The sequence below is a fragment of the Falco punctatus genome (assembly GCF_963210335.1).
Source record: "Falco punctatus genome assembly, chromosome: 2".
In the NCBI taxonomy this organism is placed as follows: Eukaryota; Metazoa; Chordata; class Aves; order Falconiformes; family Falconidae; genus Falco; species Falco punctatus.
The window spans coordinates 15,931,054-15,958,924 of NC_137581.1; the positions used below are offsets into that span (position 1 = coordinate 15,931,054).

Consider the following 27,871-nt stretch of genomic DNA (forward strand, 5'->3'; position numbering starts at 1 on the left):
TGAACGTGGTGAATGTTTTGTGACCCTGAAACAGCAGACACCTCACTTAGGACAAATAAACGGAAGTCAATGGGTCTGTTTATTAGTGTCTTTTACTGCAAGTTGGATTTCCAGTGGAACACCTCCAGTGTCTAGGCCTCCTATACCATCACATTTAGATCAGGTTCCTCTAGGAAGAAAGACAATATTCTGAGACCCGTTGTGCAAGTGGGTAAATGGAGTCCCAAAATAGCTAAAAACACACGCTCTGGCTCTGCCTCTCCAGAGTGGGACTCCATCTGTGGGACCTTTCACAAGAAAAGAGTCAAAAGACAACTAAGAACGGTTTCCACAAGCAGCTCTTAAGCTGGGACAGCAAACAATTTTACACCAACCTGACTCCTTTTTATATTAAACAGCAGCATCCCTGTGGCATTTTCTGGGAAAAAAAAAGATGCAATTGGGGTGCCCAGAGGTGTTCAGCAGGTTCCAGTGCCAGAAGCAAGAAATATATAAACAAGTCTCAAAGAGGTAATGCCTCTTGTTAGAATGAGTCTCTGCAGATCCTGTGGGCCACTAGGTCATACAGAGGCTAAGGCACCATGGAGCGGCTGTCTGCCTGTAGCATGAGACAGCTTGCAGTGCAGCACCTGCAGAAGCCTGGCAGGACCTGGGTGGGGGCTGCTGCCACACTAGGAGCTGCTGATCAGCACTACCTTTCTTCTGGATTCACCGAGTTCCAAGGTAAGGTTCAACTGTAGATTAAAAGAACTAAATCTGGGCACCTCCTGGGTGCTGCGTGTCTAAACTGTCATTGTATGTAACAAAGCCAATACACTTACTAAACCCTAGACAGCAGTTCAGTTTATACTGAGGTGGACACCTTCAGATTATTTCAGCACCCTACATATAGATATCTGATGTTGTTTGAAGGACAGAGAGCTCTTATCAGTCCTATGTCATATCTGAGACATTTCCCTCCTGTATCTCAAATGGCACTAGATGCCTTTCTCCAGGCTGCTGTGTGAGTCCCTCAGAGCTGTGCTGCACTGACCTGTCGCAGCACTCTCCAAACTATCAAGCTGCAACAAGGTCTCTCACCACCTCATACCAGCATACTCTTCATACAGTCCCTCTACTGCCTTCTCCTCATCCCACCTCATCCAGGGTGCATGTTCTGTTTCTCTTGCTTCTCCCTCTCTCCACATCTTCCTGGGCTGCTCTCCCTTCGTTGGCTCTCAACCCCTTAACAGAACCAGCCACAGCTGCACCTTATCTACATCGGCCAACCCACCGCCCCTGAAGCCAGCCCACAGCTGTATATTATCAATGATAATTAACCCAGCTTCATTCCACTACACTTCATTCCCTTTTTTTTTTAATGTTTTTAACAATCATTACAACCTTTATACAAATAAATTTTTCATACAGTCCTCTATAACTCCTCTACAGAGCCCCACCATATGGTGCACACAGAGACACTTCAATTTAGGTGACCTACCCTAGAGCTGAACTTCAGGCCTGTTTTCTGCTGATGCCTGAACAAGCCAGCGGCCACCATGTTGCAGAGTTTCTTGTGTCGCTGTGCAAGGTGGCAGCTTTGCAGCTGGAAGGCAGTGGGGTGCCGTGCACCTCCTGTCAGAACAGCGCTCCTGCTCACAGCTACATCTGGCCTTGGAGAAAGGAGAGGTTCCTACCTCATGCTGACAGCCAAACTGAAATAGAGAAAATGCCTCAAAGAGATGTGAGAATACAGGTTTTCTCTGTCCAAACAACTCCTTGTCAGATTCAGGAAAACTGCTCCAGAGAAGTGAGTGTGCCCCAGTCAGCTGCTCCATGCAAAGCATCAGCTGTAAACTCCTGTGGAGGTCAGACTGTGCTTTTCTTCTCCTTACTACTCTAAATGCTCCCAAGGACTGTCACTGGCTTCCAGTTTTGGTCTAGCCATTCTATATGAGCCACCCACAACTTTTTCTGCTTCAGGATAAACATACGATGCTAAACTATCTGTTATCATGTGGCAGTTGTTGCCATTTTAATGGCAATTTTTTTACATCTGCAGTGGTATGTACCAATGCTAATCTGCTCAAGACCTGCTTATTTGTTGTGCTTCATATTGCAATCAGGATAGTGCCTCTGTATCCAGGCTGCACTAACCTTTTGAGGTAGATATTTATTATGTCTTTTTTTTTTTTTTTTTTTTGGTAACTGAATTTTATTGATTCTTGAAAGAAATAGATGGAACTAAAAAATTTATAATTACTTGAAGACTGACTGTAGCCATTATATTCTGAGATTGTAGACATGTTTTATTCTTTCAATACAGTTACTTTATTACTTTGTAAAATGTGGTACCCAACTGTCAAAGTCCAGTACTCTCTTGACTGGGCTTTTTCAGGTATTCCACATGCGTAGGGTTTAATGCTTAGTACAAAGTTTACTTACTTGAAGTTATTTGAAGTGACATGGGGTTTTGAATTAGCACAGTGATGCAGCAATGTACATAAAACTCACAATATAAGTAAAATTACATCTGGCAAAATATAGCAATTGCAACATACAGCTGAATCACAATACAAATGTGATTACCAGTCTCTATTATATGCTCACTGTAATGACACTAGGTGTCCACAATCCCTGGAAAGAACCCAGCTCAAGACTCTTTCCTTCTTCAGAGGTCTTTGGCTGTTTTTTATATTCAGTGTGAGCCTGAGCCACATATACACTGCCCCCACACATACACTGCCCGTGCTGCTCTGGCTAACTCAGGAATATATTTTCAACTCTTGATTAACTCAGGGATGAACACTTACACAGCTGGCTGATTCACCCAGTAGATGTAGCCTTCAGTCCCATTTGTGTTGAGACAATTTCAGCTTTCTTTGCAACACCCATGGACAGTCCCTCCTTATATTCTTCCCCAAGATTTATGAGAACGTCACCCTTATCCATGTCCTCAGAGCCTTCTTCCACTGTAAGGGTTCATTGATTGTTCAAATCAAGTACAAAATAACCTGTTATCTCTATTGCTAGCAAACTGTAGGTAAATGATGAGTTTGTGTCTAGTCAACATAATTTTGCTCTTAATGGGAAGAAGCTGGTCAACAGTACAAAGAATAGAAAATGAAACCCAGAAATCCAGTTAAGTAAATTAAATTTAATTAATTAATTAAAAAAAAATCCAATTAAGTAAAAACTTAATTTTTTAACTTTGTTTTTTGAGACATCCAGCACCTTATGTTTCTATTTTTTAAATGCTGATGTTTATGTTTGCAAACACTTACAAAAATATATTTAAAGACTACCTCAGTAGCACTGTGGCTCTCGGACACTCATAATTAGGTCTTGGTATGTTTTGATGTATTCTATTTCTCATGTCAACTCAAAAATACATATATCTTTAAACCATTTTAATTTTAGCTCTTCCACCATGGAAAAATATGTTTGCTGTCTGCCAATTTGCTTTAATAATATGCTATAAGAGCTTTATTCTCAAATCTTAAGACCTCTGCTATGAATGAATAGCTATTGTTCATAGAAAGACATAGTTCATTGTAGACATAAAAACCATCAACATTAAGAAGAAAAAAATATTTCCAGGTTTATTTATATAATGATTCAACATTTCCTTCTAAAAGTTTAGACAGTCAAGGTTTTAAAGAAATTGTTTGGGTGAAACAAATTTTGCATGTTAAATGCCTAAGTGGAGTTTCAACTTTAAATTAGTGCATTACACACCTTCAGGAAGGACAAATAGCCCCTTTAGGAATGTGAAATAAAAAGTGGTATAATGTCTTCTGAAATGTTTTGGTTCAGACTATTTATTATTTATGAAAATTGGAGCTAAGACCCTAACAGAAACACATAACATCCTTCTCCTGTCCTCACAAGCTCTTTTCTCTGATGTATGTTAACAGTTACTATTAGTAATGAAGACTCCTCATAACTTAAGCTTTCTAATGATCGCTACTTAAGAGCACTATATCTTCTATACCTCTTAAGTAATAACAAACCAGAACAAGTACTATTACTGAATCCAGACATTTCGAACCACTGCTGGCTCTAGTACCTAACCCCATGAATGCTTTGTAGGTATTAGGTAGTCCAGGTATTGTAAGAAGAAATGCAGCAGAGGAAGAGAGGAGTGGAGAGAAATCCTCTCTTCAGCACCAGTGAAAAATAGGAGAGTTGTGGCCGCTGTTCACAAGATAATGATCTATAGTGAATTAGATACTACCTGAAACTTCCCAGATGCGTCAATCATTAAAAGTACAGCCTAATTGAACTGTATGCCTGATGACTTTTCTTTTTCCGAGTCAATACCTACTGGAATTTCCACCTGTGTGTCTACCTCAGATTTCTTTTCAGGATCAAAGCCTCCCATATATGCACACAAATTGTTCAGAATAACATCAATTTAAAAAGTTGCATTGAAATTACTGAAAAGAGGTATCATCACAAACCCTAAGGACAGGTGCTTGTCCTTCACAGAAATGCATAGAAAAAAACCTCTTTAAGTGAAGCTTACTGTAAATTTTTGATTTGTAAGGACTTTTAGGAGTAAGACCATACATTTTAAAAGCATTTAGGAAAGGAAGTATAATTTTTAAAGCCTTGGCTTTTGCTTGCCAACCACATTCATGTTGTTTATACAGCTGGGCTCTTTAAAAACCAGTTTCTCAAGTCTATTGCAAAAGCTTTTGAGAATAAGGGGGAAAAAACCTAGATGTCTGATGCATACAGTTTTATAGGAAGTACCACAAGCAAGTAGTAAGTTTAAAATTAAGGTCTGAATTACTGGTAAGAGATTACTAACGGAGGATTTAAGAAAATTCCTCGTGATACCTAGTAAAGTGCATGTTTTCAACTATAAAGATAAATGGCACAGAAATAAATGCCTCCTCTTTCTCCTTTACAAAGAAATATAATATAAAAGTGGCTGTACATTTAATTAAAAAATTTACTCCCCCATATGGATCAAATTCAGGGGAGGCCACTGAGATGGTGGGGGCTGGAGCACCTGCCCTATGAAGATGCAGATATGGCTTCAGGGGGACCTAACAGCAGCTCCCACTGCCTATGGGGAGGTCTTCGAGGAGCTGGAGCTGGTCATGTCACTGTGGTGGAGGGCAGGAGGATGAGAGACAGTGGGCATTAACTGAAACAAGACAGGTTCATCCTGGATATAAGGAGAAGACTTTTCGCCACGAGGACAGGTTTTGCCATGAGGACAGAGAGATTATGCCCAGGGAGATTAAACAGTCTCTGTTCTTTGAGGGTTTCAACCCCGACTGAGTGAGGTCCTGAGCCTTGAGTAGTCTGGCCTCAGAGCTGACCTGCTGTGAGCAGGAGGTTGGACCAGAGGCCTTCTGAGGTCTCTTCCAGGCTGAGTTATTCTGTGATTCTATACCTTAATATCAGTAACCAAATATCAAAATTAGATATTTTGAAAACATTTCAGTGGATATACTGATATGTGACACTGAAGACATACTCAAATTCCATACATCACAGATTTTTGAGAATGAATTAGTCTTGGTAAAAAAAACCCACAAAAACAGGCTTGCAAATGCTGGCTGTCATTTGAAAACTATCTTTAAAGGATTATCATGTTCAAATTTATTTATTAATGACTTCCTGATATTAGTGGGTCTTCAGTTACTGCAAAATACTGGTCGGATATATAGAATCATAAAATCATTTCAACCCAGTTAACCCAGGACTGCCAAGTCCACCATTATATACCGATACAGAAAAATTAACTACCCAACATAGTTTGCAAATGCAGATTAACTCTAGTGTGATTCAAAGGTAGTTCTCCAGATATGTAATTTCGATATTTTGAACATCTTATTAGCCTATCTAATGCCACAACATACCCTACAAGCTAACAGTGCTCTATATGAATCATGTTAACAGAGCATTTTCAACCATTACTACAGATTTCCTCATTTCTCTTTCAGCCATTCTCTAATATTCTACCATTTTCACCCCATCCTCTGCTATATAGATACCCTTCTATACCCACTTTCAAAAAAAAGATAACAGCTTCCATTCCTCTTTTTCACAAGACTTAGCATAAAATGACCAGCATTCAATTGCAAGTACACAGGACGGGGAAGAGATGATGATGTTTTCTCACACAGAGTCCCTAGTAAAACGTATTCAGTCTCCTTGTCATGTGGCTCTAAACACTGAGCACTTGGAACATGGTAGCTGTGGGATGAAATGAGAATGAAAAGAAGGAATTTCTGCAGTGTTTTTCCAAGTCCTTAGAAATTAATTCCTCATCACAATATCTCTGTTCTTATATCTGCTGAAAATTTCCAATCATGTGTTTCCTAGCCTTGACATTCACCATTTTCTTTTCTGTACCAGCAAATATAAAGTGGTATTTTCTACATACTTTTTCTTCTTTCCTCAGCAGGCAGTGTGCTCTGATTCACTGCAGTGGTAAAGACCATCTACTAGTAATTCAAACAGGTTAGTGGGTTAAAGGATTATAAAAAAGTAAAATTAGAAATATTATTGGTTAACAGAAGACTTGCCAAGGCTGTGACTTCTGTTAGAAATGCTTGTTCATATTCATGCTGAAAAACTGAACTTCAATAGCTTAGAGGCTGGAACAGACCTCTGGAGGTCATCTTATTCAACTCCCTTGCTACAGCCAGTTGCCCAGACCAAAAATGATCAGAGGGATGGAACACCTCTACTATGAGGACAGGCTGAGAGAGTTGGGTTGTTCAGACTGGAGAAGAGGAGGCTCCGGGGAGACCTTATTGTGATCTTTCAAGTACTTAATGGGGACATTTTGCAGGGCCTGTTGCAATAGGACAAGGGGCAATGGTTTTAAACTAGAAGAGGGTAGATTTAGACTAGATATAAGGAAGATTATTTTTACAATGAGGGTAGTGAAACACTGGAATAGGTTGCCCAGGGAGGCTGTAGATGCCTCATCCCTGGAAACATTCAAAGTCAGGTTGGACAGGGCTCTGAGCAACCTGATCCAGTTGAAGATGTCCTGCTCATTGCAGGGGACTGAAATAGATGACCTCTAAAAGTCCCTTCCAACCCAAACTGTTCTATGATTCTATGGTTCTATTACCATCTCCAGACATCTTTTAAATATTTCCAAGGGTAGAGACTCTACCACCTCCCTGGGCAACCTGTGCCAGTGCTCAGTCATCTTCACAGGAAAAAAAAGTCTTTCCTGATTATTCTGAACCTCCTGTATTTCAGTTTGTGCCCATTGCCTCTGGTCCTGTCCCTGGGCACCACTGAAAAGAGCCTGGCCCCATCCTCTTTGCACCCTTCCTTCAGGTCTTTATATACATAAGATTCCCCTGGGAACCTTCTCTTCTCCAGGCTGAACAGTCCCAGCTGTCTCAGACTTTCCTCACAGGAAAGATGCTTCAGTCCCTTCATCACCATCGTGACACCGTTAGGCTCTCTCCAGTATGTCCATGTCCCCCTTGTATTCGGAAGCCCAGAACTGGACACAATACAGCAGGTGTAGCCCCACCAGTGTTGAATATTATTATTAGCTATTAGCTTCCAATGGAGCTTCCTATTTCACAGAGTTAAGGGTTTTTTTAGGGATTTAAGTTATTTCCTGCATTCCCTCTCTGTGTTTATCTGTCACAGTGCTTTTTAGAACTGCTGCCAAATCTCTTAATAAAAAATAATTCTTTTTAATTGTCAATACATGCCAAAACCCAACATACTATTCCACAGTTAGTTTTCAGCTAGATGCATATTGAAATCTGCCCTTTACCAAAAGACAGGCTAACCATTAGAAGTTTTGGACACCTTATAGACACAATAAAATAAGCAAGTCTTTCTTTTGCTAAAGAGCACCAGAGGGAAAAAATGAACTTCTCTGGTTATTAGTCAATACCTGCGTAAGGAAACATACAGGAGTTTATATCTGTAAAACACCTAAGGAAAATACAGCAGAGAAGTCACTGCTTTAGCTAGTTCGGCTAGACCTAAAACATCACAACAAAAAATTGCTTGTTACAGATAATAGTTGGTCAGACATTTTCTGTGGCTCATCGCTGTTGATTTCCATGTAGACTTCAGCCGTCCAACGACTGCATACAGTGGCTTATTGGGTTTATTTCATTGCCCTAATGAATATTATCTGAAGGCAGTCATACTTGTTACCGAAGTGCTAAACCAATTGGATTTTTTTGTCTCAAATCCAGTACAGATGTCTACTTTTCCCCCATCTCTATAGTTAACTAAGTTCTGATGTTTCACAAGGACTAGGCATATGAAACAGCTGCTAGAAATCACTCCCACTGTTAAGTATGTATGCATCTTACCAGGTAGTTACCATTCCATGACTTAAACCAGTGATTAACCTCCCAATAAAGGCTCAGAGTTGTTTAATCAACCTAAATTTCCTACTGTCTTTCCCAGCAATTGAGGGTGCACCAGTGGGAGACTAGAGGCTACTGGGAGTCACCAGTATGTATTTTCTACAGGTGGGCAAGCATGGTTCCATTTATTGGGAGATCTAGAAAAAGAAAGAAATGTTACCTGTGTAAAGAATACACAAAATGCAAGCAATATTCATGTGTGTCATAAATGTGAAATACTGTGTGATAGTTCATACTTGCAGTTTCACAACTATTAAAAGCATCACTAAAATGATACAAGGTTTAAGACAGAATAGATTCTATCCCTGTCTATTTTAAAATGGTTAGAGCATCTTCTCTTCACCAGCTTTTGTGCTGAAAACAATCATGATATTATCACACTCATGAGACAGTCACAGCAAGGTCTTGGGAAGATTTCAAGTCACATCCTCCCAAAGTTTAATTATCTTCTAGTCTGTTTAGTCCACTTTTCACTAGCCAGATGTGAAATGTAGTTTATCATATACACAGGTTAGGAAGTATCTGCCCATAGTTGTACCAGAATCTTTTAGGTTAATAAAAAATCTGGCACCATGTGCCTTTTGGTTCCCTTAGCACATAATGTGGAAATCCCTGACTAAAAGCAAACCATGAAAAATGTTCATTGGAAGTTTCACAGAGCTTATGCATTAAGTTTTGCTATCGCTTTATTTCTTTTCAGTGCAAAATAATTTATAAAATTTGCTTAAAACTGACATGGAAAACTGACTACTAAAAATGCTTCCATTACTAGCAAATAACAAGACTATTTACATTTCAGCCTTAGATAAATGGTTAGAAATAAGGTCTGTGTATTTTTGTTTTTCTGGATGAGGAAAGAGGAGCATTGAAGCAATATCTTTTAGCTTTGTCTAAAACCCAGCAAAATATTATGACACGCCAAGATTTTCTCTGAAGCTTGCTTTTCTATAAAGAATTATTTGAAAGTATTGGAATAACTGAAACATTTTTTACCACTTCTGTTTAGGAAACATCACATGTATCAACTACTGACTTACAACAAAATTAATCCAGTTGACTTCCAGTAAGGGAAGACTTCAGACTTGAAAAGGATGTTACAACATGACAGATCTACTTTTGGTTTTTAGGGAATTTGACTAGGAGACAAAATTTCACATCCATGCACCTAGCAAAGGAGGAACTTGAGGTTCACCTACATCCCAGATGAATGCCTTTGTTGCTGTACTAAAGGGCTGAATCAGTTCCTCCTGCCTTTGTGTGCAAAGGAATCAATCCAGTTTTTAATCCTGTTTCTTGGAGCACCTAATTCCCAGAGCACAAAACTCTGATTGTACCATTAAATACAAATACTTTCATTCGGTTTTGCTGAATTGCTTCAATTTCTCCATGTAACATGCAGATGACTATATGATCCATCTAAGTCAGTATTCTGTCTCAGCAATTGTAATAAGAGACAATATCTAGGGAGAACATGAGTCTGATGATTTTTTGACTGATGCTGGCTGCTTTCATGGTTTTCTGTAATAGCAAGTTCCAGATATTCACTTACCACTCTGTAAGAGATGTTTTCATTTCTCTGTCTGAAATCAGACTCCTGCAAGCCTGATGTAAAGCCCTCTAGTTCTAATACTGTAGAATCTGGAACATAAAAACTTTACATTCAGCCTAGGATTATCTTACGATTTTACAAATCTTAGTTATATCAAGTTCTCGATCTCTTCTCCAAACTGCTAACTTGGTAGCTTGTCCATTCACTTAATAATTTAAAATGCCTTTCTGGGTACTTTTGTCACTGTCAGTACATCCTTTCTGAGATTTGGAGACCAAAACTGCACAAAGTACTCAAGGACTGGACACAGGAAGGTCTTCTATAGTGGCAAAATTACGCTCTCCGTCATTCACTTTCTCAGCCCTTATACTGGTGATGCTGAGCACTTTGTTGACTACTTTTGGCTGCCACAGAATATTAAGCCATTGATTACTGAGTGAAGATTTATTCTTCTGGAGTTTTCACTTTTGCTCTTATACAGCAGGCTCTTTACCTTCCAAATCCAGAAGGCAGAAAGAGTATCAACCAACTTTAAAGAATAAAAGTTGACATGACTGTAGAGTTTTTGCTACTACTGTCTTAGTGGTAGCAAAAAAAAAAACCCAAACCCAAAACAACTCTAGAAGTGCACACTGTGCTCTAACATTATCAAAATGTAAGAATTATTTTATCTTATTGTGCAATTTTAGCTGCATTCCTTCATTATCATTTACAGGAAAAGAATAACAGTAAGAAAAGATCAATTTCCCATTCAAAGCTGACATGACAAAAAACCCTCATGTGGCTAAACAAAATGTAAGTTAAATTATAGGATATACAATGTGCTGTGCACCAGATAAATGCGTGGGGTTTTTTTCTAAAGCTGTGTGAATAGCTGATATTTTTGTTCAGTCAGGAGAAGACAATATTTATTTTATAAGAAGATTTATTTGATCTGAAGTTTTTTGTGTTTGTCTTTCTTGTCAGAAGGAAAAAATAAAACACATTTAATGTATATTTAATAAGAGCTAAGGCTTAAGCAAAACCTGTTTAAAACCCATGGGTAGTATTAGCAAGTACAGCCATAAGATCCAGAGAAGTGATCACCCCCTTTGTTTGGCACTTATGAGACCACATCTGGAGTGGTGTGTCCAGGTTTGGACTCCCTGATACACAGAAAAGGCTACTAAGACAGTCAGGGGCTGGAACACAGGGCATAGGAGGACAGGCTGGTAAAGTTGGGTTTGTTCTTTCTGGAGAAGAGAAGGCAAAGGGGAAACTTTACTGTTATCTACAAGTAGCTGACAAGAAAATGCAGAGGAGATGGAGACAGACTTTTCTTGGACATGCACAAAGAATGGACAAGAGGCAATGAACACCAACTGGAACATCAGAAATTCCACTTAAATATTAGGATTTTTTTTTTTTTTTATCATGAGGGGGGTAAAACATTTGAATGGGCTGCCCAGAGACATTTTGGATCTTCATCCTTGCAGGTGTTCAAAACTCAAATAGTCAACTCCCTAAGCAATGTGGTCTAATTAAACACAAGCAAAGGTTCCCATGTGACCTCTGAAGGTCCCTTCCAACCTAAATTAATCTATGTTTATTCAGTTCTTTGAATGAAGGCTGTTCTTGATCCAGTAGGTCACTGGAAGGTCTTTCAGAAGGAACCTAAGTAATTTAAGACCCGAGCTGCTGAGAAACGATACTCTGCACACTGCTCTTGGTTTGTTGATTTTTGTGGTCCTAAGTCTGAATGATGTTTCTTCCACCTAGTTCAGATTTGTGAACATTTTCAGGTGCTTTGAAATGGCATTTTTTTTGGTGAACAAAATATTTGTCTAAAATGTTGGGGTTTTTTTAGCTCTGAGTTTTCTCACATTTAATAGTAGTAAGTCAACAATAAAATTCTGAAAATCAGTCTTCTAGCTTCAAAGTCTTTCACAAGCAATAGGTGATTAACCATCATATGTACCTATTACCTAACTAAGCGGTTTCTTGCAAGGTGTACATTAAATTGAGAAAGATTGGTCGCAAACTTAAACAGTGTCTGCCAAATTAATTGCATTTATTTCTGGCAGTTTGTTAAGCATCTAATTTTAGTCCTCAAATCATGAGGACTCTTTGATTGAAATGAAAAATTAATTTTAAAAATGAAAAATTAATAGTATGCTTATAGAGGAGGATCCTAAAAATAGTGGTTAAATCATCAATAAATATTAATTTACAGACAAGTAATATCAGAAACTCATTAAAGATGGTTGCAGATTTGAAAGTCCAAATTCTAGTGCATGATGCTAAAATGAGGTTTGCAAATTAATTCTTCAACCAATAATTCCAACAAAAGGGTATCCACTGCTAATGGTTTCCCATTCCAGTCTCCATGTAATCAGTCTGTTGGTATTCAACTTCAAAAAAGAAATCAAGTTGACAACCCAAAACTATATAGAACTTTGGTAGATTTCTCCCTTTAAATTCTGTGTCAGGCTCTCTATTGATTCATAAGCTTAGCCCATTCATTTGAGAAGGAAAATAAAATGTCAAAGTGGCTGGATAAAAATTTCACAAAAATGTTGTCTACAAACACTTTGTAAGAGGACTAAGTGTTCAAAATAGACCGTTCTTAATTCTTTCATTATGGAGTTTAGACATGTGAGTGAGCACCGTGTATATGAGGGTTACAAAATGTCTGGGAACATAAAATGAGTCGTTCAGTTGCCAAAGCTAGCATGCAGTCAGGCAAGATTAATTAACATTGTGCCCACTTTAACCTCAGAGAACTGAAGCTGTTCACCTGTGATTTGATAAGACTTGGTTGATGGTTATCTGAGTCACATAAAACTATGACTCAAGTCTGAGTCTGAAACTCAGACAGTATTTTTAGATTATTAAAAAATGAAGAGACAATTGAAGCAGGGAACTCCTCTGTCTTGTTTACCTAGGGAGTAGAGTAAGGTGGTTCACAGACATTTGAAAGTAGAGGTCTTTCCCGTGAATCACTAGCGGATTTTCCACAACTGCTATTAAATAACTAGAAGCATAACAACAAACAGATGGATTCTTAAATGTGCTGCATGTTAAGGAAGACTCAAATTAATCTCTTCTATATGCTAAGTCTTTCTGTTTGAAGAAATACAGAGCTAAACGTTGCCCAGGTACAAGAGTGTGTTGTCATTTTCTCAACTCTTTTAGCCAAAAGATTCATTTGACATACTACTTTATGTTAGTCCTCTTTTTCAAGTCTATGACTGTAGACAGACACTACTCCAAACAACTTCTAAATCTCTGCAAAGAGTCAAAAAACTGTGTTAAAAATGTCTGAAATTTACAGTTGATTTATTAACAATCTATAAATGCAAGCAATTTTCTCACTATCAAAATTGCTCCAGAGTGCTAGGATCCTGATAAGTTGAAGATCTTTCTGATTAAATAATTTTTTTTTTTTTTAAATACAATCCTATGTGGACAGTAATATTAATATAATATTTATTCAAATATTCAGATATTCAGACATTTATTCAGAACTTTCTTGTTAAGGACTTGGATACCTCTCCCTGTCATTAGACCAGGCTATGCAGAAATTGAAAATGTGTCATAGGGAGAAGCCTGCTCAGATTGCTCCAAAAAATTTCTTGGACATTCTGTTTAGAGTAAGCGTTTTCTGTTTCTACAACAGAATCTGGTGATTCAGCCCTGACATTATTGATCGCATAAACTGCAGAATACCTTAAACGGACATTCTTTGCTGATAGTAATGAAGCTACAGAGTTGTTGATCTCCCTGAGTAGCTGCTAAGTATCAGGGGCTCTTCGTCAAGAAAAGTTTGAGTATTGTCTGACTCAGACTGAAACCAAACCACACCAAACCAAACCAAGACATCACAAGGGGTAACCTTACTTGACAGTCATCTTTGTAGGAGTAGGTGGTGAAATTCCAATGTAATGACCCTTATCTTGATTAACAAGGGGCAGACTTCCAGTGGTAAAATGTTGAACCCCTACAGCTCTAGGCTAAATCCCAAACCTGAGATGCTAGAACAGATCCACATACTATTAGAATGGTCATGGCACAGAGAATGCATAATATAAACTGGAATTATTTACTCCTACTCATCCTGAGTTAATGAAATTTTTGACGGCGGTATTCGAGAGGTCAGTCAAACATTCTTTTTAATAAAAGCCAGTTATGCAACAGTTACGAACAGAACAGTGATTACAGTCCTTAGACTGTAACATCCAACTAAATGGGAGTACAAGGAACTTTCCTAATATATATTGATCTGCCCTCCACACTGTATTTACAAATATATGAAATCCTCTAATGTAGAACAAAAATTTTCAAGATTACCCCACTTTACATGAACTTGGATTCTAGACAGGCCTGGGGTCTGAAAAATGTACAAAGATGCAATAAGAGAGACCATATTTGCAAACTAGAAAATTTCCTATGATTTAGGCATTAAAAGCACAGGGCATTCAGATGAAGCAGTGAAAAAAAAGGCAGGATAACAGTGTAAGCCTTTCATAAAGGTGAGTAGGCCGATTCATTTGGGAGGATGATTGTCATGAAACCAAGCAGAAAAGATTTGATGGGATTAGTTCTTTATCCTCCTCATGTAAAAGATGCTGCAAGTTGTCCCAAGTATAGTCACAGACTCAAGCAAAGCTGATCAAGCAGCAGTCTTGCTAGTGGATGTATTTATTTTTCACATGAAAAGGAAACATAGAAGAAAAGCTGATTTATGGGTTCAGACTTTTTCCTCACATATTCATGTTTTCCCCTCTCCATTTCTCTTGAAGGACTAGCTTTAGTTATGTGAAATTATGTACATTTTAGTTGCAATTCACTGTGGAGAAGCATGTTAAAAATGGAACTTTCTTTGAGAAAAATATGGCTTAAGAAAATTTGCTTAGTTAAACATCTGGAGGTAGCTTCACAATTAACCTGTTCTTGATAAAAAAAACCCAACTTCTACATAGACATAAATAAAACAATCATAACAAAACACAGTGCAACTGTGTCCTTTATTTGAAGCTTCTATCAAGAACAAATAATAGTCCTATTAGTGTGTAACTATTAAAATTAAAGAGTAAGCAAAGTAAGGGAGGGGAGGAAACTATAGTCCAAAGTTTGGAAAGGTGAAACATCTGTAATCCCAGGTGTCCTGGAGCTGATGGTCTATATTATGTCACAAAATGAAATAAAAACTCTGGTAAACACAACACATGATTCATATCCTAGTACTGAACTCAAAATGCCTAGGAATAAGTAGAATAAGCAAAAATGAAAACAGCAAACCCTGATTTATTAGGTACCTTGAACTTGCTTTGTTTTGTTCTCCACTGGAATGCGTTTTTGCATTCCAAGGAGGAAATGTTTATTGCCTATTGCAAAACAAAGATATTCAAAACCATTGGATATGAAAAGCCCTTATCTCACATACAGCACTCATCATCACAAATTATTGATAAAGAAAGGAAGCATAACAGCCAAATACAGCAGCACAGCAGCTGTTAAACAGTACATGGCAGTTCCTACATTGTCAGGCTAGAGATGTACTTACTGAGACATGTGTTGTAAGTGCACGAAGTGTTCTCTCCAGGTCTATAGCTTATGAAGAAGCCTGAAAAACATCAGAAGTGTGGATCCATGTTTATTATATAAAGCCCATAGTTAAAATCCAAGTGTGCAAGAATCAATGCCTGTTGAAAAATATTTACCTATAAATATAGGGACCTGAGTGGCATAAATACTGACATCAAGGATGAGCTTTTGTGACCAAAGGGAATGTAAAATTACTGAGTCAGGATGGTATGCTGTCCTCAGCCTGTGGTAGCTTGGCCACAAATATAGGTTAATTATCCCGCAGTTTCTTTGGATAATAGAAGTGGACACTAGCTAAGTCAGAAGTTCTTGCCAGAAGTTACAAATGTTCCAGGATGGGTCCTTATAGGCATTCACCAAATCAAGGGAATGATGTCTCAAGCTTCCACTCTGTAATGCAGAAGCTGAAACATGATGGAGTTGAAAAACTGCATTAAGTACTAGTACCTTTGACAATGCTTTTGAACTAATGATACGAGTAACAATAGAGATTTCAAAGATTATTTTGCTATTTGATTACCAGATTATTTTAAAAATATAGGCTATGTTTTGAGTCCCTGGGCTTAATTAATGATGGTTATGGAGGACATTTAATTGTTCTGGGTATCGGAGGTGATATTTCTTTTCAGCAAAAGATAATACTTGCACATACTATTACTAATATTTGTGTTGTTCTAAATCAGTCCTGAATGGAAGCCCACAAAGAATTTAAGATACCCAGTGTCACCACTGCTACCCCTATATATGTGAGTTACAGGGCAAAGTTCTGGATGGTTTCAATGGGTATCATGTGAAAACCTGGAAGTGGAAAAAGGTGATAGTCTGAAATAGGAGGGAGGTTTTTCAGAGTGATGCAATTCTACAGAGAGTTAGAGTCAAAAGCTGCACAGGAGAACCTTTATTAAGTATTAAATAATCTCTGTTTAGATCAGTACTTGGTCTGTTGGATTTAAAAATGTATTTTGTATATATATGATCTTATATTTCTGTCATATCACAGCTCACTTCTGTAAGCAACCAACAAAGAGCTGTTAGATACATATAATCTTTCTTGACTAACATGGTTTGTTAGTCTTTTTGTCTTTAATCTCCCATTTGCTATTAAAATATTTGAAGTGGGATTTAGAACTACATTTTCAGATCTGTATCTTGGAAAAAAATATTAGAAAAAGAACAGATGAATTACAAACTTGTTATTGTAGTCTGCTGAAATAAAACAGAAGAATTCCATCAATCTGTTTGTAACGCCACAAATCTATTTGCAGTAACCACTTTAGAGTCCTATCAGGATAATATCTTCCGCATCACATACTGGTGACTTATTTTTCTGGAACAAAGGGGAAGACTATGATCATGAGCACTGAACAAAGAGATCATAAGATTTTTAGGGCATGTTAATTCCCGGTGTAATTCCAGCAGTTGCTGCAGAACGGCACCACTGTGGGTTTCTGCCTGTCTGCTGCTGATGTTGCTACGTGCAATTGTGGAGTGTGACAAGAATGAAAAATCCAATATGTGGCTTTTCCATTAATTCAGTCTTCATTGAGGTATCAGCAAATTTTATTGTGTTTCTCTGCAGGGTCAAAGGAGGAAGGGGATGTCATTAGGCACGTTAGTAAACCTTTCCTCTATTCTAACTTGATTTGCTACATTTTTGTTGATAAAACTACTCAGGAAGAACTGTAATGATTGAGAAAGTCATTGTCACTGAACATCCCGGCCTTCCCCCTGCATTGTCCTTGGGAAGTGGAAATTATAGAAGTTTTACCAAGTCAGTTGTAAATAAAATATTTGCCTTGAAATAATTCAGCCAGTTCAATAAAAATTAGAGGAGTGAGACAATTTGGGAGCTATGCAATCTTAGCAGAAAAACAGGGCTACAGTTATGGCCAGCTGTAGGCAAACTCAGCCCCACAGCGAGGAGGGTTGGGGTGGCTTGGGCCCTACAGCAAGGAGGGTCAGGGTGGCTCAGCCCCTGTCAGGCCCAGCACAGGCTGGCAGAAGCTTCCAGAAGGTGCTGCAATCCCTGGGACACATCACAGTGCATCTGCAAACCTGAGCCAAACCACAGCTATTAGAATGACTTCCCGGCCAGCCTGTAGGGAAGTCTGTGACCTACTTCTTGCCACATCCCAGCACATAAACATACCTCCCTACCTGAACTCTGGATTAACTTCCAAGAATCATTTCTTAATATTTTCAACTTGATTTCCCCTTTTCCTTCCTCTCTCGTGCTGGCTGGCCTGATGACCAGTTTGTACGTCCCTGTTCCTTCCCAGCTGGGCTGAACTCCATCTCAGAGAGAATGTAAGCAGAAAAGCCAGATTTCTCACAATTAAAGGTGAAGGGGATATAATCCAATCGCTCATCTAAATGCACTATGACATTTATATTCATACACTTCTCTCCCTGGCACTTCCCCCTAGACAATAAGAGGCTTTCTAAATTACCCAGCTTCCTGCAGCAGGGTCTGGCAGGATTTCTTTATGGGATGCCTCAGTGTTTTTCTTCTCATACCCAGAGGAGTGAGAGACAGCCCTGCTCCTGGAGAGCCTGTGATGGAGAGGGAAACCTGGAGATGGGGGGACAGCGCCAGGGGTTTCAACAAAGCCCCATGTGCTAACAGGAATCTCCACTGTGGCCACCGGCCACCCGCGGTGCTCCTGAGGGTGAGCTCAGGGAAGGGATTTACATGTGGTGTTGAAGTGAACTGATGTGAAGCCAAGTAAAGCAAAGTGAAGCGAAAGGGAGGTACTGGAGCACGTGAGGGTAGGACGGGTGAAGCTCCATTGCCATGTGGGCACACCTGTGTTGCACGCTGCTCAGTGCAGAGCAGCAGACGTGCCGTTCTAGGCTGCGTTAATGCAGCAGTATGGCTCTCCTGCATTTTCTGTGGGAATGATCCTTTGGGATCAGTCTTGTACCTAAGGCTGCACAGCAGACATATAGCAGGGGTATGGTCTGGAATCATGTTTTCTGTACAGACCTATGGGGGTACATCAGAAAAGATTGAGAGAGGCAGAGGAAACAGTCATGACTGTAAGTTTGAGAAGGCTGGCTCGGAGACCACAGCATGGGATGGGAAGAAATGCAATGCCAGCATACTCTGGCTTGACACCGACCAGTAAATTGGAAACTTTCATGATCTGCTCTCTCTGGAGCTGCCCATCCTGTTGTAACTCACCTGGCAGCCCTGAGGCAGGGTGGCACCCCTCTACAAAATAAATTGCAATAATCCCTTCACGTGCTCTTCCCTGTTTCACTGCTAACTGGCATCTCAAAATCTTGTCCCACTAGCTTGCTGCAAGATCAATTCCTAATCTGTATAAGATAGCTAAAAACTCAGTTTGCGTGCTGGGCTGGCAAAGAGGGGTTGGGGCAGAGACCTGACATTAGGCCATCTAAATTTTTTTCTCATTCTTAAGTATTGTGTAATCAGCAGACTTTTGTGTAATGGAAGTTCTTCATCGGTTTCAAGTCCACACAGTATGGGTGCTGTAATACAAACTTCTGAGTGGCTCACACTGCTTTTTCCTGTTTACCAGGCAAAGGGGTTTTCATTCCTAGAAGCACCACTTTTGCCAAGAATGGTAACCACAAAAATTGTTGTTTACATCACAAATTCAGAGGCAGCAGACAGCAAGTCTCCCTCTTGTCAGAGTAGAGAGGAAAAGAAGCTTGAGGCCTCAGGTTACCTTAGCGGGGAGGTGACTGGCCATCTGAGCTGGCGTGGGAAGAATCCACCACAAGGAACATGACACTAGCAGTGGTTTTGCTGTTGCCAGTAAGGACTGCAGAGTGCTACAGAACAGAGCATTTCTTGGCTCTTTTTTGTTGTTACACACTAACGTTTAAACAAAAAATACCCCTCCCTTCTCCAGATAAACTTTGCCCAGTTTGATCATCATAGTGATTACAAACAGGAGAACTGACAGTAGCTACTGACAGTAATCTGAACCAATAACAAAGAAATCAGCTTTGTGGGAATGTGGAAAAACATGCCAACACACAAAGCATTAAAAAGCAGGCAGGAGGAACCAGCACATGCCTCTAAACATTTCTTCAAATTTTTGTGATTATTTGTTCGTGTTTAAGATGCACAATACTGCTGGGGAGAAAGCAGATTTGTAGAAACACTTTGTTATGGGTTCAATCCTGCCATGGTGCTGAGCAGCAGAGCTTGCAGAGTGCCAATGGACCTCCTGCAGATGCTAGGAGCAGGGCCACAGCATTCTTCACTTCAGAGCTGAGCGCTGTGCTTGCAACAACTCTCTGACCATGCTGGAGAGACTGACTTCAAGTCAACCATAACTGTTTCTTCACCCATTGTATTAAAGCCAAAGGATCCAGCACCTTTATATTCCTTAATCAGCAAAGCACATTTTTAGCCCTTCAGTTTTCCGTGACATATAAAGTACATCCTCTGCAGTTTCTTTCTTCTTTTCTTCATTTACTTGAGCTCTTCAGAACTGAAGTTGCCTCTGATCCTTAAAAATCCTGCGAAAACCTTCATGAGAACACAGATTACTTTTGGCTTTCTTGCCCAATGTATTTCCTTCTTCTCTTTTAGTGTGTATCACTCAGACACTTCATTTGACTGTTAAATTCCAATAAATCTTTAGTGTATAAACTTCATCCCTTTCATAATTTTAATCTGCTATTTAGCATCCTATAGAAGCATTAGCATTCTATGAAAGGAATTCAGTTTTTTAATGTAAATCACTGGTTGTTTTTCAAATGAAGTAGAAAATATCCCTCTGTGTTTTTTCATACAGATTTGAGTAAAAAAATTATTTATCTACATCTCAGTTGTATTATTTTCATAGAACTCTCATGGTTTCTTCCCTGCTAAATTTTACAAGGATCTTCTGTTTACCTTTAGATGTTTTAGAGACCCTTGGAAGTGAAAATAAAAGACCATGATTGTAAGTGTCAAGAGAAATGAATGATAATGTACTGTCTCATCCACTTGTATGCAAATGAAAATTAATATGAAACAAAAGCTTCAGATTAAAATAAAGCTACAAAATTACTCACAGATCTTATCACCCATCTAGGTCATTACCTAGCAACTGTAGCTACTGTATATTGTTTGCCACAGCTTTTCTCTTTGCTTTATAGATAATGCTTGCTTTTGGAAAGGAAGAAGGGATAAGAGCAGTTGGAATAAGAATGATTGGTTTCAGGAATGCAGACCACAAGAAAATCAGGGAAGTGGTAGGTGCAATCTTTTGAGAAAATAGTCTAAGAAAATAACCCCTGAGTGTAGGACAGAATAAGAGAACCAAATAAAGTGCATAAACTGTGTAAAGGCAAACTCTTCTGAAGCAAGAGAAAGGTCAAAGGAAGATACCATCATACTTGAAGGTACCTGAGAATAGGAGGGAACTGAATAAAATGGGGAAACACTATTAAGTATGAACATAAAGTAATAACAGTAGCATGTGGGCACAAAGTGAGAAAGATTAAGACAATAAATCACTTTTGATTGTTGAAGGTAACGTAAAGCAACAAGTGTAGGCCATACAGTAAGATTAGAAATAAAAGAAAGACAAAGGAAACGGCTTTGTTGCTTAGCAGGTGAAGGAGCCAGGTGGGGAAGTGGATCATCAGTGTGTGAACATCATCAGGTGGGAGCACAATGGGTTCTCAGTGAGACTACAAAGTTCATGCAGTAGCCTACCTCCTGGATCTGGTGTTATTCAACATTTTCTCCAAAGGCTGGATGGGCGAATGGAGAGTATGACAGAATGTGTTACCACATGTGCTTACACATGTCCTGGACAGCTTTCTTTATCAAGCAACTTGACCATCTTTTTCTGTTGTTTGTTTTTTTGTTGTTTTTTCTTTCTAAAACTTCTTTTTTTTAGATGTGTGTCTTTGCTGTTAAAGGTGCAGAAGCCAGTGCATAGTAAATAGTTGATGTGCTGCAGGATTTGGCAAACTGATGAGCACATTTGTGTCTAAGCTTCTGCATTTTGCAGCATACAGTAACTAAGCAAAGATGAGCAGGCTACAGCACCATCCATGTTGTTTCAGCTACTCCTGGAAAATGCTGTCTTTGTTTTTCTCTGATAGAACCTAAACCACAGCTGGTACAATTTTAATTAATATGAATGTAAACATGAGTAAGGCACTATAGATCTCTGGCTGATAAATAGCATCACATAACTAATGAGAAAAGTAATCAACAAGCAAGTTTTAATTTTACCAGTGACTGTATGCTTCAAATACCAGTTACTCTCAGTCAGGCTCATAAAATATGTGCATTCAGATGAGATAGAATGAGCTAGATCCATAGTACAGAGCTGTTGAACTGAAAGCAGGCCTGTAGTAGGTGACTCAAGTTAGTGACAATACTGGAATACTGAAAGGGTGACCACAGGCCTCTGCACACTTCTTCCACCACAGATCTGAAGTCAAAGTTGGAGTCACAGGCAAAGGAGAGATGAGCTGTGTGTCTTCTTGCTAGGAAGACTTTCAACTTGTGAGCAGCTGCTGCTTCCTCTCCTTCTGTGTATTACAGATGGTAAAAATTCCCTTATGTTGCAATTTATAAATATTCCAAAAGGCATTTTGAGGTTTTTTTTTTTATGAAATAATGTAGAGGTGAACTTCGATTTATTTGATTTCTTACATCTATACTGGTCCAGATTGCTTACATCACCTCTTAAGATCACAAGCTCTCACTTCACTTAGAAAAATGCAGTTACTTATTGTGCCAGAATAAACTAATGACTACATGAAATGATTATTCTCAGAAACTCCCAGTCATAGTCAAATGAAGCCGTTTTGGATGCAGGGCCTTTGTACTTGTAAAAACAGCTATTAGCTTCTGTTTTCTGGCGTGCTGAGTAGTACTTGCAAGTCAGCTCTATTATTGATGATTTCAGCATTCTCTCAGTGTGCTATGGAAGCCACTGGTGCTTAGTTTTCTTTTTTAGTTATATATATACCGCAGTACAGCTAATATAGCAGCAAGAAGTACTGCTACTTCATTTGAGAATAGACGTCTTTGCCCAGGTGGCACAGAAAATGCAAATATTTATATGAATCAAACTAGCAACACTAACAATCTGATCATGTCAATGGTTTTGGGTAAAAAATATATAAGTAAAAAAAAAAATCTTTGGACTTCCTAGGATTTCAGATCATTTGCCCCTCATCATACACAGACTGATTCAGAGTCGTGAGATAATGAAGCTGACAACCATGCTGCTCAGAGGAAGGATTGATAAGGCTCACAGTTTTGTGCAGTAGCTTTGCCTTTTATCCTTGTGGTGTACTTGATGATGAATACTGTATATAGGATATAATGTGGGTCCAATGGTCAATCCTTAAACCACCTTCCTAAATGCACTGTTATTCAACTAGTTAATACAAAGGGCAGAAGCACAGAATGGAATGTTTTTCTCCTCAGTTATCAACCTATAACATTATTTGATAAATGAGAGTCATGCCAAACACTTAATTTCTTAGCAGTGGGTATTGCACATAGATTTTACCTTAGCTTTAGCCCATCGGGGCTGAAAGCATCCACTGTGCTCTTTTCTTGGAATCTTTTCCCATCACATACTTACTTTCAAAGCAAGTTCAGGCATGATATTAAAAAAACAAACCTTTGCTAAATTACGATGTAAGAATAACTGTAAAAAAATCTTAAAATTTGTGTTTACCACTGTCTTTTGAGCTGCCTCGTGGTTCTGCTATTAATTAAGTCTGCTCTGCTTTGGGAAACCATCAATGGGAGCCAAGAAGGATCTAATGTGTTGTTCTATTTGCAGGATCCACTTTGGCTTTAATACTTCTAGATGGAAACAAGAGAATTTTGTTCTTGGCTGTTCCCAGAATTAGCTTATTTTGGGTAAGTTTGGTAGACCTTGATGCAATGCCAACATCTGAAAAATAATAAATATTATGAATGTGTTTCTAGGAGAAAATTGAGTGTCATCACAGCTATACAATCATGCAAGAGGGTGCAATCCTTCTCTATGAGCTTCACAAATTCAAAGTCCTTCACAGTATTTTGTGTACCCATATTGACATCATTTGCAGTTCCAGGTCCCAAAAGAACAAACAAGCAAAGGATGAGGAGACAGGGTGTAATAAAAAGTAGTAGAAGTGATAATAGAAGTAGTTACTTTATATATTCCATTCAGGTATTAAGAAAAGTGATGATACATCCTACAAAAAAAGGGAATGAGTAGTAAAATGAGGAGTCAATCTTGGATCCTGACTGTTTATCCCTGAACAGAGCTGTGACTTTGCTGTTTCTTGGAATTCAGAAGAAAAGGATTTTTCCAATTAGAGATGGAGAGCCAAACCAGTCATGAAACACTGCTATAACCATTCTGGAATGGGCTGCCAAGCACCAACCGACATGGAAATTGGGGGATTGTCACATAGCTCTGTGCTGAATTGAACAGGAACTCTTTTAACCTCCAGCATCAATTAGTGCCCATTACTTAGCACAGAAATGTAACAGAATAATACAGCTGTAGTTCTTTTACAATATAGAGCTAATTTTGTCTACTCATTGCTCTGATTTGTGCTCCAGGTTACCCTTGGCTCTAAAAGCAAAAAGAAAACATGAACTACAGTGGTTGCAGTTTAGGAGAGCTCATGGTTGAGTGATTGTGAATAGCAAACATGGGACTAGACAGAAATTCCCTGGCTGCAAATCAGAGCCCAGCCCAGCTGCCTGCCAAGAAGGGGCAAGTGGTTTTACTTCACTTTGCTTTTGCCAATCCCTTTTGTTCCTAAAGAGTACCTAGAGATACAGAAACTGTGATAAGCTGCACTTGAGTCAATGCTCTCGTCTGCCATCAAAGAGGTAGCCCTCTGCTAGAATCATAATGGAAATCATAAAAATAAGAGATGGGGAGGGCTATTGTCATGAGTTAGCTGATAATCCTCCCTGCCAACACACAATTATTACCTACCATGCCCAGATTAGAGCTTTGTGCCGAGCAGTTTTTAGGAAGCCTGTGCTTTGTAGAAATTCCTCTGGAAAAGCACCATATTTATTTTCCTTTTGTGCTTAAATTTTCAACTGTGTAACGTCACTGTTAATTATGCCTACGCTGATCACCTGTAAAATGTCCAAATACTCTCATTGTTCTTGATGGCATGAAAATAAGCTGATTAGCCAGCTGTGACCAAAACTTGTGCTCTTGGTTGGATGCTCCAAGCCTCAAGATAGACATGATAAGAATTACTGAGCAGTGACATATAGGCTAAGAACTTTGGTTCATTTGGAATTATAGGACTTCCTGCACACAGATCAATTTTCTTTTTTTTTTTTTTTTTTTTTTTCTAATACAGGATAAGGACCCACCTTGTCAAAGGTATCTAACAATTCAGGCATGCATATAACTGGATTTTTAAAAATGTGGAGGCAGCAATGGGAGCTGGGTACTCACGTTCTCTATGTATTTGACTCCAAGCTGCAAGGTAAGCACTGGCATATTTTTAAGACCAGTCATGTTCAACAGCTCAATTATCAAATTAAATCAAATACTGAACAGAAACTTCCAGGAAAGACTGATGTTTGTGGCTGGAATGTCTATATGGAATTACAACAGCTCTGAAAGTCTGCAATAATATTTCTTACATCTGAAAGACTACCTTAACTGCTAGTGACTTCACTAGCAACCAGCTCCACATTATGCCTTTCTTGCTACCTGAATACCCTGTTAGTGTAAGAGTCCCCTGGTATACTGACTTGTAACTTTCCATGGTCTTTATACTTACCTAACTTAGTTGTCTATTTTTGTGTAAGAATAAGTCTCCCAGACAATACTGTCATATTGTTATGACAATAACAGAGAAAATGCAACTGATATGAAAATAGATTATTTTAGAAATTTGGTTTTAATAAAATAAATCTAGGGGTATGAGCACAAATTAGTAAGTAGACATGACAGTTGCCTGACAGTAGATAGCTATCTATGAAGATAGAATGTAGTGAGAATCGTAAGACACATTATTAAATGTCTGGTCCCTTTTATTATCAGGTCATTAGGATTTCTTAGTGTGATTTTTTAATTAACCTTTATTCAGTCTATTTTTAAATGTTTTAAGGTTGCTTCTGTGACTCCCCTTGGGAGACTATTTATCAGTAAAACAAATCTCACATTTGGAACTTATTTGCTAATATGCCTTAAAATAATATAGTTTTAATTTGTGGTTCTTATGATAATTAAGAACTCTTCATTACAGCTAGTTTTGCACTTCGAGTTATTAATAGAATATTTATTCTCTATACTAAGGTTTTTCAATCACCTAAACTCTTGTAAACGTGTTCCGTCTTTTCTTAAGCCTCAAGTCTGAAAACACTTCATATATGTATAGTGAGGTTATATGTACATAAAGCTATACCCATGCTAAAATTCTTAGTGGACCAAATCTAGAATTGTCAGGGAAAAATAATTATGGTATTGTTCTGTTATGCTATGCATATATGTTATCCAAACACTTTCTAAACATACATACACATATAAATCTAAAGTGTTTTTTGCTATAGCTAGGGAAAGGAAATTATCCTCTGGAAAGCAAACATCAGGATTAATGAACTCTGGGGTTTAGACTCAGGTCTAGTCAACTGCATCAGCCTGCTCTTTTGGGTGAGAATATCCCTCAATGAATCTCTGGGTTTTACCAGTTTGATCATGAACAGTTGTAGCAGTATGTTCTTTGAGACGTTATGCTAGTCTCACGAGTAACCAAGGTGAGGGTTAGATTTTTAGGTGACAGTAGACACGGATGATGTCTGAGGAAAAAGAGAAAAAATGTGCCTGATTATAAAATCCACCTGAGCAGCTTTATACACCTGAACTATTCTGTATCTGTACAGGGTGTTCAGTTCCTAAAAGATAAATACCCAGTGCCATTTGGGAGGCCTCCATAGTGCCCGAGACCCCCGGGCAGAGCCGAGCTGAGCCGCACGGTGCCGTTTACACCAGCCCTGCCCGGCCCCGGCGCAGCGGGTACAGGCCAGGGGAGGCTCCTGGCAGCGCCTGAGGTGACACTGCGGGGCCTGTTCCCAGGCACCTGGGCCCTGCTCTGTGCGGCCGGCTGTGAGCTGACTGTCCGTGCATGGGGACAGCCGCCTTCTAGGTGCTTATTGAAGTAAGCATTTAGTGTATTTTCCCCAGGTCCCTTGTCCTATCTGCCAGTTTCATGTGTATCCATACGACACCAGGCTGTAAGACAGCCCAAGTGGCCCTAGGCCAGTCTGTTAAACGCTGAATTGCTCCCGGGTGTTGAGACATCCCCTTTATCTGTGTGCACCCTCATGCTGAGCTCCACCTCGCCCTGCCCCGGCCCTGGCAGCAAGGCTGAGGCCCAGGGCACGTGGGGTGGGACAGGACGGTGAGGGGCTCTGAGGTGGCCACAGCCCCGGGTCAGGAGGCTGTCCCCACGCAGACAGGAGTGACAGCCAGCTCTGCGTGTCGGCCATTTTCCCCATGGGCCTGAGTTGTGGGGTTTGTCCATCCCGCTGCATTTAACATGGCTGAAGAGCTACAGCCCGTTTTCCCCCGAGCAGCCCAGGGCTGGGCCTTCCATCAGCCCTGGCTCACGCGGTGATGTGGTGGCCATGTCACAGGGGGCTGGTGTCAGGGCATCCCAGGACAGGCACGGAAAGGGCTGCGCGGTGAGGCAGCTGGAGGCGAGCAGGCGGGTGAGCCAGGGCTGAGGGGGGAGGGCAGCGAGGCGGGCAGGGAGGGGAGCGCAGGGCTGCTGGGCCTGAGCTGGCAGGAAGGGGTTGCCCACGGCATGCCATGGTGGCTGCTTCTTCTTTTCCTGAGCTGGAGGCTCGCACCAGGACAGGACCAGAGCATGGTGCACTCCCACACCTTCCCTCCACATCCACTCAGCCAGAGAGGTTTGCTACCTTGTACAGGGATGCTGACACTAAGTTAAGGCACCAATTGTCTGGCAGAGCCCTGGGCCAGGCTTGCCCATGGGGAGCAAGGGTGGCTGCTCCTTTGTTTGTAATCTTGCGTTTTACAGTTGCAGGCCCAGACCATGGCACACTCCCATCCCCTCCCTCCACGGCCATTCAGCCAGCTTTCTGCATGAAAGCCATGTCTGCAGCTTTCAACAAGCCATTGACCAAGGCCCAGGAAGCACACACACACAGTCTGCACCACGCGTGGTCCCACAGGCTGCTGGAGGCTCCTCACAGCCGTGGACGAGGGGAGTTCTGCACCACCTGTGCTCTCTCTCTGAAACTGACCTTGGAATTATTTTTCTGATTCCTGAGCTATTGGCTGTTTCTTCTCCTTTGTGCAGTCTTTTGGGGGAAACCTCCTGGGCCTTTTCTTTGTTATCATAGAATGTTTTGTGTTGGAAGAGACTCTTAAAGATC

General features: G+C 39.8%; 1 protein-coding gene and 1 long non-coding RNA gene across 3 annotated transcripts in view; one reads left to right on the forward strand and one right to left on the reverse strand.

Moving 5' to 3' along the window:
- Positions 1 to 27,564, forward strand: part of LOC308059341 (uncharacterized protein) — a gene marked incomplete at its 5' end in the record, with an annotated part of 203,844 nt that extends 176,280 nt beyond the window's left edge. Inside the window, 3 exons of one of the 2 annotated variants that reach the window (XR_013926207.1) lie at positions 1,028 to 6,462; positions 23,283 to 23,362; positions 24,823 to 27,564. Of the gene's footprint in view, positions 1 to 1,027; positions 6,463 to 23,282 lie in introns of those variants that run through there. The other variant, XR_013926206.1, reaches the window with a different exon arrangement.
- Positions 9,193 to 18,179, reverse strand: LOC308059342. Its single transcript, XR_013926208.1, has 2 exons — positions 15,458 to 18,179; positions 9,193 to 10,001 (listed from the first exon to the last, which is right to left on the reverse strand). It is a non-coding gene; the product is annotated as an uncharacterized lncRNA (long non-coding RNA).
- Positions 27,565 to 27,871: the final 307 nt, after the last annotated feature.